Here is a 14,068-nt window from a genome sequence, read left to right as displayed (position 1 = left end):
CATTATGGTCCTTGTCGGGCAGGCGAAAATGTTTGTTATAAATGTTGTGCTCCAGATCATTTTGTACGAGAATGTCCAGAGGTGGCTAATCGAGAGATAACACAGAGTGCTAGATCCAGAAATGCTCCTACTAGAGGCAGATCACCGAGGCAACCGGGAGTAGGAGCAAGTAACAGAGGTACCTCAAGAAATTCAGTTGTGAGACCAAATGTTAGAGCCCCTGTAAGGACTTATGCTATTCGTGCACGGGAAGAGGCATCCTTCCCCGATGTGATTACTGGTATATTTTCGCTATATGATATTAATGTCATTACTTTGATTGATCCGGGTTCAACTCATTCATATGTTTGCAAGAAATTGATGTCTAGTACAAGTTTGCCTATAGAATCTACAGAATTTGTGATTAAAGTATCGAATCCATTAGGCAAGCATGTATTAGTAGATAAAGCAATTAAGGAACAAAAGTATTGCACTTGTGAAAGTACTATGGAATAGACATGGGGTAGACGAGGCTACATGGGAACCCGAAGAGGCTATGCGAAAATAGTACCCAAATCTCTTCACAGGTAAGATTTTCGGGGACGAAAATCCCTAAAGGGGAGGAGAAATGTAACATCCCGAAATAGGGCCTAAACGGAATAGTGGTTGCGAAACCACAAATCTGAGGTATAAAAATTTATTTTATTATTATTTTGAGGTTCATGATATGATTGCATGATTGTGTGAAAATTTCGTGATGAAATTCTATGCATAAAGTGCTTAAGTTGAGATTAGGGACTAAATTGAATAATTTGCAAAACTTGCATTCTAGAAGTTTTTAGTATGAAATTGCTTTGGAATATTAATTAGGAGGGTTTAAATAAAAATTTGACCAATTTCTAAGTTCATGGACAAAATAGGACATGGATGGAATTTTTGAAAGTTTAATAAGGAAGGGCATTTTGGTCATTTGGATATTAAATGAAATAAAAAGAGAAAAATAACACAAAATTCATCATCTTCTTCATTAGCATGAAATTTAAATGGTTCTCCATATCTAGGGTTTGTTTCAAGCTTTCAAGCTCCATAGTAAGTGATTCCAAGCCCCGTTTTTAATGTTCTTTACGTTTTCGGAGTCCCGGTAGCTCGATAAAGCTTATGCTAGCAATAATTTAAGTTAGGGTTCATATTTGGAAAAATACCCATAGGTGAAAAGTGTTTATTTTGATGTTTTATGATAGAATATGAGGTTTTAAATTATGTTAGACAACTTGTGCTACTCGGTTTTAAGTGAAAATAAGTAAAAGGGCTTAATCGGTAAAAATACCTAATAGTCATAAGTACATGTTAGAGTGTGAATTTGATGTTGTCATAGAAGGGAAAAATGATCAGCATGTCATAAAACATAAGAAAATAGGATGAAGTTTAAATTATGAGCCTTGGGGAAAAAGCGAAAATATGTGAAAGTTTAGGGGCAAAAATGTAATTTTTCCAAAGTTTGGGTCAAGGAATGTTTTGATAAATGTGAATATTAAGTACGTTAAATTTGCTATTATAGATCAAGAAGAGCAAAATTCGGGAGTAGATCGGGGAAAAGAAAAAGTAAAGGACTAAATTATAAAGTTTAGTCACATTTTGTATCGAGGTAAGTTTACAATAAATAAATGCAATATTCTTTTTTTTTACATTATTATTGTCAATTTCCAGCATTTATATACTTATTTTTTTGAGAATATTTAAAGTCGAATTAAAGACGAAGTGACAGAGAAAAAGCATTAGGAAACCCCGTTTGAACCTTAGGAATGTTAGGATATTGGGGTTGACAGGAAGGACAGGACAGATATGAGCCATGTAAGTCCATATCAGTTATATGGCTTTGGAGATAGGAATGAGCCATGTAAGCCCATATTATATATATATGGCATTGGAGATAGGAATAATTCATGTAAGTCCATGTCGAAGACATGGCATTGGCAGGATATTGATAGACAGGAACGACCCTAGTATCCTTAGTATTCCGAGTGGTTCAACGGGTCACTGTACACGTTAAATTACAGTGAATTATCAGCAAAAGGGAAGGTAGATTATATTTATGAATAGTGAAAGGTCAGGTAAGAAAGAAGGTAAGTGAGTAAAGAAGAAGGTAGAAAATGAGAAGTAAATAAAGTTTATGAGGCTAGGTGACATTATGTATAATTATTCATTATGTTGAATGTTGTAATTTATTTGCTTGTAAGCTTACTAAGCCTAGTGCTTACTCTCATTATTTTCTTTTTCTTATAGTTTTTATCAAGCCACTCGGGGATCGAAGGAAACGTCGGAGACCCGATCACACTATCGAAGAAATCACATTGGTATAGTTAGACGTTTCGTTTTGTGTATGGCATGTATAGGAACTTGGTTTCTTTTGATATGATATGATCAATGAATGATGTGTAAATACTTGCTAGTGATTAGCTAATAGAGTGGCTGATGATATACATGTTTAATAGTATGTATGATTAAGTAATAACTATCACATGAAAACTAAGAAAAATGTGAAAGTAACTTAAAAACAGATTCAAGTATCAGAAATAACAGGATTTTGAAAAATCACAAGAAATTTTAGAGACATGTGTTGATGGTGAATAATATATGAAATTAAATACTATTTTCATATGGAATAAGCAAAATAGGAAAAGGTTTTGTATTTTATAGGGTATCTGAGTTTTGGTGAAATAGGACCAGAGCAATTTCTGGATCCCCTGTTCCAACTTTAGAGATTCACCATAAATTTTAAAAAAATAATTAGGTGGTCTAATGTATATGGTTAGAATCCTTATTGAATCTAGTTTTAATAGAAACAAACGGTATAGTCATATGATTTTTGTACAGAGAGAAAAGTGGTTTGTAGTAAGTAGAGGCTAGTACAGTCGAATTCTGAAATAGGGGTAACTTTAACTAATAAACTGTACTAATTGGCTAAGTAAAAAATTCTAGAAAAAAATTAGTAGATAGATATATGAGTATAGTTTCAGGAAAAATTTACGGATCTTAATTTTGAGTTTTGAAACTCAAGAAATGAATTTTTAAGCAACCATGATGCAGAAAAACAGTTTATTCCGAAAATTAAAATAAGTGGTTTAGAGTTGTTTAAAAGGTAAGATAAGTTTAGTAACACCTCAAGCTTGACTCCGGTGACGGTTTCGGGGGTGGGGGTGTTACATTTTTATTTTTGGCCCAAGATTTGTTAACATATTTTTCACCATATTACTGTCATTTTTTCTCATTAAAATCAACCCCAAATCTGAAATCTTGAACTCCAAGATCGATCCCGAACATTGCCAAGATAGTGCCATTGTCGTTTCTCTCGACTAGCTTGGGTAAGATATCTTCTTTCTTCAATTTCTTAATTAATATTGTCCATTAAAAACCTGAATTTCCAGATCTGGAATTTTTAGGATTTTAAATGATTTTAAAGGTATTTTTCCAGAATTTAATGAGATCTCAAACCATTTTAAAATTCAACTCCAATTTTGGCCACTGCGAGTGGTGGTGCATGCACCTATGGGAAAGAAAAGGGGTTGTTTTGTTTCTTGGTTCTTGCCTATATTTTTCCAGAATTAATTTGAGTTTTTTAACCCTCCTAATCAGCTTTTAAACCCATTTCAACTAGGGAAAAATGTTCTTGATCGATTGGCCATTCGAATCCCACAAATCGTGAAACGTAAGTGCAATTAAGGGTAACTAGTTTGTTATTTTGACATAGTTGTTGGGTAAAGGTTATGATTTGATTAAATGAAGAAATTCAATCATTAATTAGCTACTGATTTTCCAATATATTATTGAATTAGGTACAGACCCAAACGCCTCAAATCATCCTTAAAGGTGAAGAACGATTGTACGTACGATTTACATCGATATAGTGTAAGGAATCTATCTAGTTTAGATTCATAAAATAGTTATAATTTCAACGATTCGATTGAACTCTAAGTGGGTGTTTGGGGGCTGGTTTAATGGTAAATTGATTGAATTCATACTGAATTTTGGTTTAGGTTCGTTTAAGGAGTTATTAAGGAAAATTGGAAGATTCGCTAGTGTGCTACGGGTAAGCGAAAAATAAGACGTGGGTCCTAAACTCATAAAATTGTTTGAAAATGTTAAATATCATATTATATTTGATAAATTAGCTTGCTGATTGGATTGGCTTAATAGTCAAGTTATTGATTTTGTGAGTGGCCGAACCAGGTATGTTTCGAACCTTAAAAGATTGAAATGTTGGCAAAATGTCTAGTTTGATAGTAAGAATGTTTTATTGAGTTTGTAACTGCATATTTAAGTTAAGAGATATGAGAATGTTTAACTGAATGATACAATGTGTTGAGATATTAAGCTTATGTATGATTTAAATGCATGAGATATTTGTTATATTGTGTACTGAAAAGGGTGTTATTTATGCATAATAAAAACCCGTAAAGCATGTGAAATTGGACGATATTGATTGATACCAACACAATGATAATTTGAAAGATTGGAACACTGTTTCCATTTACTGAAAGTATGTGATTATTGAGGACATGCTGAGCATGTCAAATGAATGCGAAAAGTATTGATATATGATTATGTATAAGATTGTGTGACATATTGCATTTGTGGTTGACAGAGGAGTTCTGTGGAGTATCGATGGCATATTAAGTCCGCATTATTTGTAGTTAGTGCACTTCACTTGGAGTAACGAGGGGATTGGCGATTTAATCGCATATTACATATTATTGGCAATTGTATCACGCGAATTTGATATTCGGTAGATTTTCTGCATTATTGATTATTCGGTGGTTTTACCACATCGAGCTATGCTCATAATGTTTTGGAGTTTGGCGGACGGGTTCTAGGGAACTCGTGGTATGTAGTGGATGGTATGGGTAAGAACCTTTTTGCATTGCATCATGTGCACGACATTTTCAAGTGTTATTTATTTATGCTACGCATTATATTTTGTTGTATTGAATGGTATCTAAATTAATGTTTGTTACTCGAATGAATGTTGACCTATGCTCATACATCATTTGACATCAATTTGATAATGGCTATGTAATGACATGAAATTCCTATGATGGTTCTGTTTTCTTCTGTTAATCCTAATATGTTTCACTGTATTTGATGTTTTTTCCCGTTTAAATAATTATTCGACTCACACTGAGCTTTTCATAAGCTCTCTCCCTAATAGTGTTTAACTTTTCAGGTAAACCTCAAAATTAGGACCAGGCTCAGCATTTAGAGAATCACCTTGGACCTCAAACTATTCTTATTAAGTATTATTAAGTCTTTATTGGTTTTGGCTTGTAATTTTTAATTATTTCTGATCTGTGGCTTGGTAACTTTTCTTTTTGTAATTTTTGCATGCATGAATTACTCAAGCATAATAATCGGGTAATGCATGAAACCGGGCTTAAGTAAAATTTGATATTGTTCCCTAGTTTCCACTACATTGCAAATGAACTGTTTTTGAAAAACAAATCGATAAGGAAACTAATTTTCTAAAATGACTTGAAAAATGGTTTTTCCACTACATTTGTTTAACTTCAAGTTTTTTTTTAGAAGAGCAACAAGCAAACGGTTTTTTCTAAAACATCACTATCAACAATAAAATGAATCCTTAGCATACACGACCTAATGAATGAATGCTTTTAAGCTAACTCAAAGTACAACCAGGGTTTTCTCTAAAATGAGTTTTTTTAAAAGTCTTAAAAAGTAACGTAAGTTAGCTTAGCCATTTGGTGGCTAATGTAGTCTTCTCAATCTAGTCATAATGTCTATGCCGGGTTTGGGAGGTTACAATATTCTTGGTATTATGACTCTACGAAAATATTCAACAAGATTTCGATAACTTTTGGATCTCGTTTGAACCTTAGGAATATATAGGATACAAATGACATGTCATTAGGGGTTACCGTGTTTCAGGTGCTAGCCTTATGTATCCTACCAGTGGCTAAGATTTCAACATGTGTTGCAGTTACTTGGAAGCTTGTATGAGCAGCACTATGTAGCTACGTCCTGATTGACAGCTTTTGTGAGCAAACCCACCTATGGCTCAAGAGAGAGCATTTATATGAGATATGAGATAGTAGTGGATTTGAACACATGTTAGCACATAGTGTGCGAGATTCCTGAGTATCTGATACTATTCTAGTGGTTCAATAGGTATGAAAAATGGAAGGTTTGATAAATGCCTCAATATGTGATGCTCTGAAAGTATGGAAAGGTATGAGTTAATGATGTTTGAAATATGCTTAACTATATGCTTGGAAAGTATGAATGCTCATAAGTAGTGTGTATAAAAGCTATGATATTTTGAGATGATTTGCTAAGCTATGTGATTATCTAACTTGAAAGGTTGTTATTGTTTAGGCTAATGCCAAGTCATGTTGGATTATCTAAAATTTTTTTATGCTTATAAATTGAAATGGTGAGCTTTGTTTATAAATTACGAACTTACTAAGCATTATATGCTTACTTTATGTTATTCCCTTTGTGTTTCTAGTTAATCGAAAGCTAGTTAATTGGAAGGTTGTCGGAGATCCATCAGACTATCCATTGGCTAAATCGATAGATTTTGATGATTTTGAGTCATGGTTATAATGGCATGTATAGTTGTTTTATTTGATGAAATTTAGCTATTATGTGTGACTAGTATATATGACATTATGGTTGATGATCTAGTTGGTATGATATTGTAATTATATGGTATTTAGGTGTGGTTGTTATTTTGATGTTGTGTTGGTTAAAATGATAGTAGGGAAATGATATGGTAATGGTATTTTATGAAATGGTGAATGGTATGAATAAGGATAGTCCATGAATGTTGCTAATGGATTGATTTGGTAATTTGATAGTGATCTTCTTTTGGTCAAATTGGTATGGTACATGTTAGTTGTGAAAATGGACATTTGGTATTGGTTGTGCATGAAATTTTGGGTATATGAACATATTGATAAATGTGGCTTTGAAATTGTTCAATTGGTAGTTTAATTAGTAATGAATTGGTTAGAAGTGTACGTAAGTTTGATTGTTGAAATTGAGGTGCCATTTTGGCATATTGGTTGAATGGGTAGTTTCTATGTTATGTAAGGTTGAATATGCATATGTAAAGTATGTCTTAAATGCTTGATTATAGGTACAAATAGCTTGTACATGAGGTGTAAGTTTGGGTGAGAAAAATGGCTTGGAAATGGCCTATTCTTCGTCCACATGGGCAGAGACACGGGCGTGTGTCTCAGCCGTGTGTGACACACGACCATGCGACATGGTCATGTGTCTCCTGTAGCTTTCAAAGGGTTGTAAGTCAGGCTACTACATGGCCTAGCACACGGCTTGGCACACGAACGTGTGGGGTTATTTTGAAAGGTACACAACTTGGCACACAGGCGTATGGCTTGGCTGTGTGGCCCAAGTCAATAAGTTACACGAGTATGGACACGAGCTAGGACACGGCCATGTGTCCCTATTTTGAATGCCCACGCGGCCTAACACATGGGTATGTCTACTCACATGGCCCTGCAGTTTGAAAATTTTTGCCTATTTCCAAAAAATTTCATATGTTTCCAATTTAGTCCCGAATCATTCCTAATGTCTTTTAAGGGCCTCTAGGGCTTGTATAAGGGACTGTATGTATGTCTTTGATTGATGTTGCTATGATTTACCTTGTCATTTGTTTATGATAATAAATTGTTTGTTGTATGACGTTATGCTTCGGTAATGCTCCGTAGCCCTAATCCGGTGATAGATACGGGCTAGGGGTGTTACAGTTGAAAATTCTGATTTCTTCATAGTGTTTGAAGAAGTGGGCATTGGAACGGTCAACTCAAGATTAAGACTTGGCTCTATTGGTTCAACAAAATCTGGTTCCACCCATGGTTCAGGGTTGTTTTGTTCCTATCCAGATTTTTCCTCTTCTGTTTCATTTACTGAGTTAGCTTCTAGTTCAGATTTGGTTAACGACTCATCAAATTCTGGTTCGTTCAGTTCATTTGGCTCAATCTGATTCGACTGACATTCTCCACTAACATTTCAAGATCATGTCTTGTTATGCAACCTTGAACATAATGGCCCTTCAGGTTCGCCTTTGATTTGACTTCGGTTCGCAAACACAGTGAAGTAATCAATGATGGAAAATAGGCACTTCTTCTCTTTTTCCTAGCACAATCATGAATTCTTTAAGAATAATTTTCCTAACATTTATAGACCTTTCTATCATAATTGCATAGAAAAGAAAGCATTCATTCCATCGAGATGTTGGAACTATGTGACATAGGCATGAAACTATATCGAACAAAGTAGAACCATACCTTAGCTACTTGTTTTAAGTACTCTCTTTAGTAAGAATAATACTATATTTTCTTATAATCTATTGGGATCCCGGCTTTGTAACAACATTAAGTACTTTTTGAAGAAAATCCCAATTGATATTTGTCTTCAGTATCAGAAAAGTTAAACAAATCATTAATGGACTTAGAAGTAAGGTGTACCTTCTTTATGTGAACAAAAACCTCACAAGCGTTTGGCATAGTTAAATTGTCATAGAATTCTCACACTAAGTCCTTTTCAGGCATTGATCATTCATCACAAAGTTGATTCCAATTTAAGGCATCAATTGTTTTTCTAATTGACAAAGGCACAATTATCTTGTCATTGCTCTCCAAATTGAAATCTTTTTTGACATCATGAGTTGATTTTTGAAAATGGAATCAAATCTTTCCCTTGCTACCACATCTTGAATCACAATTGGATTTTTGGCAGAAGTATTTAGTGATCTAGTTCTTTTACAAGACATGGTGAATTTTCCCGAAAAATAAGAAGAATTTTGGCGAGTTTAGGGAAAAGAAGTAATTAACAAGGTGGTTATGGTGTCCAAGGTTTGTGATAGCAAAAAGAATGTAGCGACAAGATAATCACAGTAGCAAACATGATAGGTAGTGACGGTTGCTGTGGCAAAAAGAGTATCTTTGATGAAAAGGTTGCGACAACGATAATAGGGTTTTGTCAGAAATAAAGGAAAATTAGGGAGAAACTTTTAGAACTTGAGGTGGACGAAAAGGAGAAAGAAGATGATGGCTAGGGTTGAGGTTAATTGTTTGATTGGTGTAAAAAATATGATGGTAGGGAGGGGTTTATATAGTGATAAAATAGGGCAAATTTTTAGCTAAAATTTTGCTACAATGGATGCTTGGGTGGCAAGGTATGGAGGAAAGTGAAAGAGGTGACAAATTTAGGGTTTTTGGGGTGTTATGGATGATAATTAGGTGGTATTTTCTCCTCTTCATTGTTTTGGGCCTTTAGCCCAAACTGTAGTTCTTTCCTATAGTGAAAATTTAAACTAACTAGAAAAATAAACTGATTAGTACTTAGGCCAACCTGACCCTCTTATTAAACATATATAAATAACAATTAAAATTAAAAGTTCCTTTTGGGCTACTTAGAAAATTTTTTTCAAAAAATTACATCAAATTAAATTCCCAAGAAAGGTTGGAGGGGTCAAAAATGGTCCCGCTTAAGTTTTAATCTCCTTAGACATAATTAATACACTAATTCAAGAAAATGAATTTCTAGTCATGTCATTTAACAAAAATAAAAATTAAAAATTAAGGGCCCATTAACTCAAGCGCAGTCTCAGCTTGCTTAATATTATTATTCCAAAAGTGTTTGAGACGGTAACCATTAACTTTAAATGTACCTCCCTTTTTATCTTCTAATTTCACCACTCTATATAGATAGACTTTGTGAATGGTGTTTGGTCCATTCCATCGAGATTTGAGCTTCCCAGGAAATAATTTTAGCCTTGAATTGAACAACAAGACTTCTTAACCTTCTCTGAATTCTCAGGGTTGTATACGTTTGTTATGCCATCTCTTAGTCTTCACTTTATACATATTGGCATTCTCGTATGAAAACAACCTTAATTCCTCCAACTCATCAAGCTATAACATTCTTCTCTCACTAGCTTGCTTTAGATCCAGGTTTAATTGTTTCAAGGTCCAGTGAGCTTTATTTTCCAACTCGAGCAACAAATGACATGCCTTTCCAAACAGTAACTGAGAAGGAGTCATTCTAACGGTTTCTTGAAAGCTATTCGTTAGACCTATAGAGAATCATTGAGCCTCCACAACCAATCTCTTCTGTTAGGTTGAACCACCTTATCAAGGATTCCTTTGATCTCATGGTTTACCTGTTCAACTTACCCATTTGACTATGGATGATAGGAAATCGCAATTTTGTTCTTCACATCATACTTGTCAAGCAACCACTTAAGCTATTTGTTTACAAAGTGAGATCCTTTATTGCTAATTATAGCTCTCAAAGTCCCTAACCATGTAAACACATGGTTATGTAAGAATCACATGACTACCTTAGCATCATTTTTGGGGTATGTCTTAGCTTCCATCCATTGGGATACATGTAAACTGAAAAATATATAGGATTTTTCCTATGTAATTTATCACCTTTTTACTTAAATTCATTGTTAAAACTAAGTAATTGTTTAATAAATTAATGAAATATGTGAAAATATGAAATTAGGACATAGAAATTATTGAAATGTGATTTCATGCTTTGTTATATAGTTTTCATGCATAAAATGGCTTATTTTATATTGATTTGAACATATTACATTTTTTAAGACATAAAATGGGCCATGCATGATTAAATTGAAAAATAAAATATAAAATTATATTTAATAAATCATTTTAAAATATTTCATTAATAATATGGATTGTAATTAATTATTTAAATTAGATAAATTTTATTCTTTGGTCCTTTAACTTACTGATTTATTTTGGACAGGTCTGATAGCTTTGTTGGATTACAAAAATCGTCCAAATTGAAGACGAAGTCAACCCAAATTTGGCTACACATGGCTGTCCACTTAAACCAATTTTTGGTTTAATTACACAAGGTCCTTGCATTATTGAGGAAATTAGAAATTTTCCCAAAGATTTACATTTGACCGAGTCTCAATCCTGAGTTATTATGGCATTTAAATTGCTTAAAAATCAAGCAAAATTTAGCTCAAATTCCACTAATTGTGGCCTGCCACTCATGTAAGAAGTTTGAAGAGACTAAACCTGGCTGTTTTTAGCAAACTATCCACCTCTCTTCACCTATAAATAAGGCCTCTTCATTCTCTCATTCATCATACCTCATCCCTCATCATTCTCTCTTCTCTCTCAATTCTCTTAGCATTTTCCATTCCCCACACTAAGCATCACCTCTTCATAGAGATTTTAGCAATTAGGCCTCTTAAAGAGCCCTTGGTCGACCACCTTGTAAAGCCATCAGCAAAGGAGCAAAGTGAAGGAGCGAAGGAGCCTCATCGGTTAGAGTCTTGGGTGACAGCCACTTTGATTTGGGTTTAATCTTTCTTTTCTTTAATTTAATCTGAAAATGTTTTCTATGTGTTCTTTGTTCTTGTTTACAACAATGTTAGCTTAATTTTATTCAAGCTAGGATGATTGCTTTGATTACATAATATTTATTTGATTCATGCTTATAATGTTTGAGCCTCAATCGATCGTGTTTTCAATTAAATTCAAGTCATTCATACGTAGTTGAAATGCACCTGAATTAGCTGAACGATCCTAACCAGACAACGGCTAGTGGACACATAATTGAAATGTGCATGCTCAATTTAGATCCTAACCCGATTAAATTGCAGGTTGCATAACAACTCTAACCAAGCTCTATTATCTGCATAGTTTTTAGATTTGTGTGATTAAATTATTTCAAACCTAACACATCCCTGTTACCTTATGCAAATGCTAAGAAACCCTTAGTAAATAAAGATCAGTAAAATTTGTATTTACTAAGTAAAGGATTTGGAAAGGACCTAATGTGGTTTCCAAACTCATGAAAGATCAAGTTGCCATGGAATGTTTTTCCGAATGTTATTAAGCATGTTGATAATAAATTGAGTTTAATTAAAGTAATTGTCATAGTTTATTTACGTTATAATTGTTGAAAATTGTGTTTAATTCTGCTAAAATCTAGTTCATTCATATAGTTTGCATACTTAGGATAATTTGCATTAAGGATCATTGCATTTAGTTTAATATATTTAATTTTAATCATCACTTCTCAACTATATTGTGTTTTTATTTTCTAAGTTGTGAGTATAATTTTACAATTAAGTGATTTAACACAAATACAATCCCTGTGGAGACGATAACTCAATACTTACTTATTACTTGATAACGACTGTGTACACTTGCAAAAACCTATGCGTTACAAGTTTTGGCACCGTTGCCAGGGATTGTTAACTATTTCCATAGTCATTTTTTTGGTGAAATTATTTACTACCAAGTTGGTTTATTTCTAACATTACTAACTTATTCTTTTTAATTTTGTGATTTACTTTTGAGGTGTTTATGAGCATAGATTGAATTATCGATTTACTCCCTGTAGACCCTAAAATTGAATGAAATTTTAGACAAAGAAGATGTGAATGAATAGCTTAAAGACAAGTCGAGATGGACCTTGGAAATTAGAATCAAGACCAATGTAATGAAACTGATCATGTCGAAATCCCATCCTCATTGCCGATGACAGGGATCGATGCATAAGACAATATGCTCTGCTACTTTCAGTGAGTTAAATCCAAGAAATAGAAGGTCAGATATTCAGGCAACCCAATTTGAATTGAAACCAGTGATGTTTCAAATGCTCCAAATGGTGGGCCAATTCAGTGGTATTCCCATGGATGATCCACATCTCCACCTTCGATTGTTTATTGAGGTGAGTTATTCATTCAAGATAGCCAGTGTGACTGAAGACACACTAAGGTTGAAGTTATTTCTGTACTCATTGTGAGATCGAGCATGAGTGTGGCTCAATTCATTTCCACCAAGTTCCATATCTACATGGAAAGAATATGCAGAAAGATTTTTGATTAAGTATTTCCTGCCTAGCAAAAATGCTAAGTTAAGGAACAAGATCACAACTTTCCAAGAATTGGATGACAAGTCTTTCTACGAGGCTTGGGAGTGATTCAAGGAGTTACTTCGTAAGTGTCTTCATCATGGGATTCCTTATTGTATCCAGTTGGAGACATTCTATAATGGTCTCAATGGACATGCAAGATTGATGGTAGATGCTTCTACGAAATGGTGCAATTTTGTCTAAGTCTTATAATGAGGCTTATGAGATCATCGAGAGGATCGTGAGTAATAACTATCAATGGCCATCAAATCAAACAGCTTCAAGAAGATGTGTAGCCGGAGTTCATGAAGTTGACGCTCTCACTTCATTATCAGCTCAGGTATTGTCTATTTATTCTATGTTAAAATAGTTTACCGCTAATAGTGCTAATAATTTTGCAGCTCAGCGACCAAGTCCATTTGAAGTAGTTTCCTGTGTGCATTGTGGGAAAGGTCATTCTTTTGAGAATTGTCCATCAAATTCCAAGTCAGTATACTATGTGGTGAACCAATATCAAAATAGGAGTAAACAAGGACCCCAGTCCAACTTCTACAATCCTTCATGGCGTAATCATCCTAACTTTTCTTGGAGCAACTAAGGAAATAGACCGAACAACAACTTATTGCAGGATAGACCCAACCAATGTCAAAGGTTTTATCAACAAGCTCTAAAACTAGCTCAAGTTGAGGCATCAAACAGTTTGGAGAACTTATTGAAAGAATACATGGCAAAGAATAACGCTTTGATCCAAAGCCAAGTAGCAACATTGAAAAATTTGGAAAACCAAATGGGTCAGTTAGCTATAGAGCTTCGTAATAGACCTCAAGGAACCTTGTCGAGCAATACTAAGAATCCAAGAAATTTGGGTAGGCATTGGCATTGCGAAGTGGTAAAATTCTAAAACCTCGATTGATTGATGTCGAAGATAAGCTTGTTGAAGAATCAACTAGCTGTTGAAATTCCATCACCAAAAGAGTCAGAATCTACAAAGACTGACAAGGTAAATCCCAAATTAGTGAATTCAGATACTTTAACATCTTTTTCGGATGCAGATTTACGTACTCAAAAGAGTTATCTGATTCAACCAAAAGTTTCATCACCTCTATATCCGCAAAGATTGCAACAACACAAGCAAAAACAGGAG

The 14,068-nt window shown here is 34.0% G+C and overlaps 1 non-coding gene across 1 annotated transcript; it reads right to left on the bottom strand.

Moving 5' to 3' along the window:
* Positions 1-12,924: 12,924 nt before the first annotated feature.
* On the bottom strand, positions 12,925-13,031 carry LOC121211572 (small nucleolar RNA R71). Its single transcript, XR_005906794.1, has one exon. It is a non-coding gene; the product is annotated as a small nucleolar RNA R71 (small nucleolar RNA).
* Between the last annotated feature and the right edge of the window lie 1,037 nt (positions 13,032-14,068).

This window comes from Gossypium hirsutum, chromosome A12 (genome assembly GCF_007990345.1).
Source record: "Gossypium hirsutum isolate 1008001.06 chromosome A12, Gossypium_hirsutum_v2.1, whole genome shotgun sequence".
NCBI lineage: Eukaryota > Viridiplantae > Streptophyta > Magnoliopsida > Malvales > Malvaceae > Gossypium > Gossypium hirsutum.
This window is presented reverse-complemented; position numbering and strand designations above follow the sequence as displayed.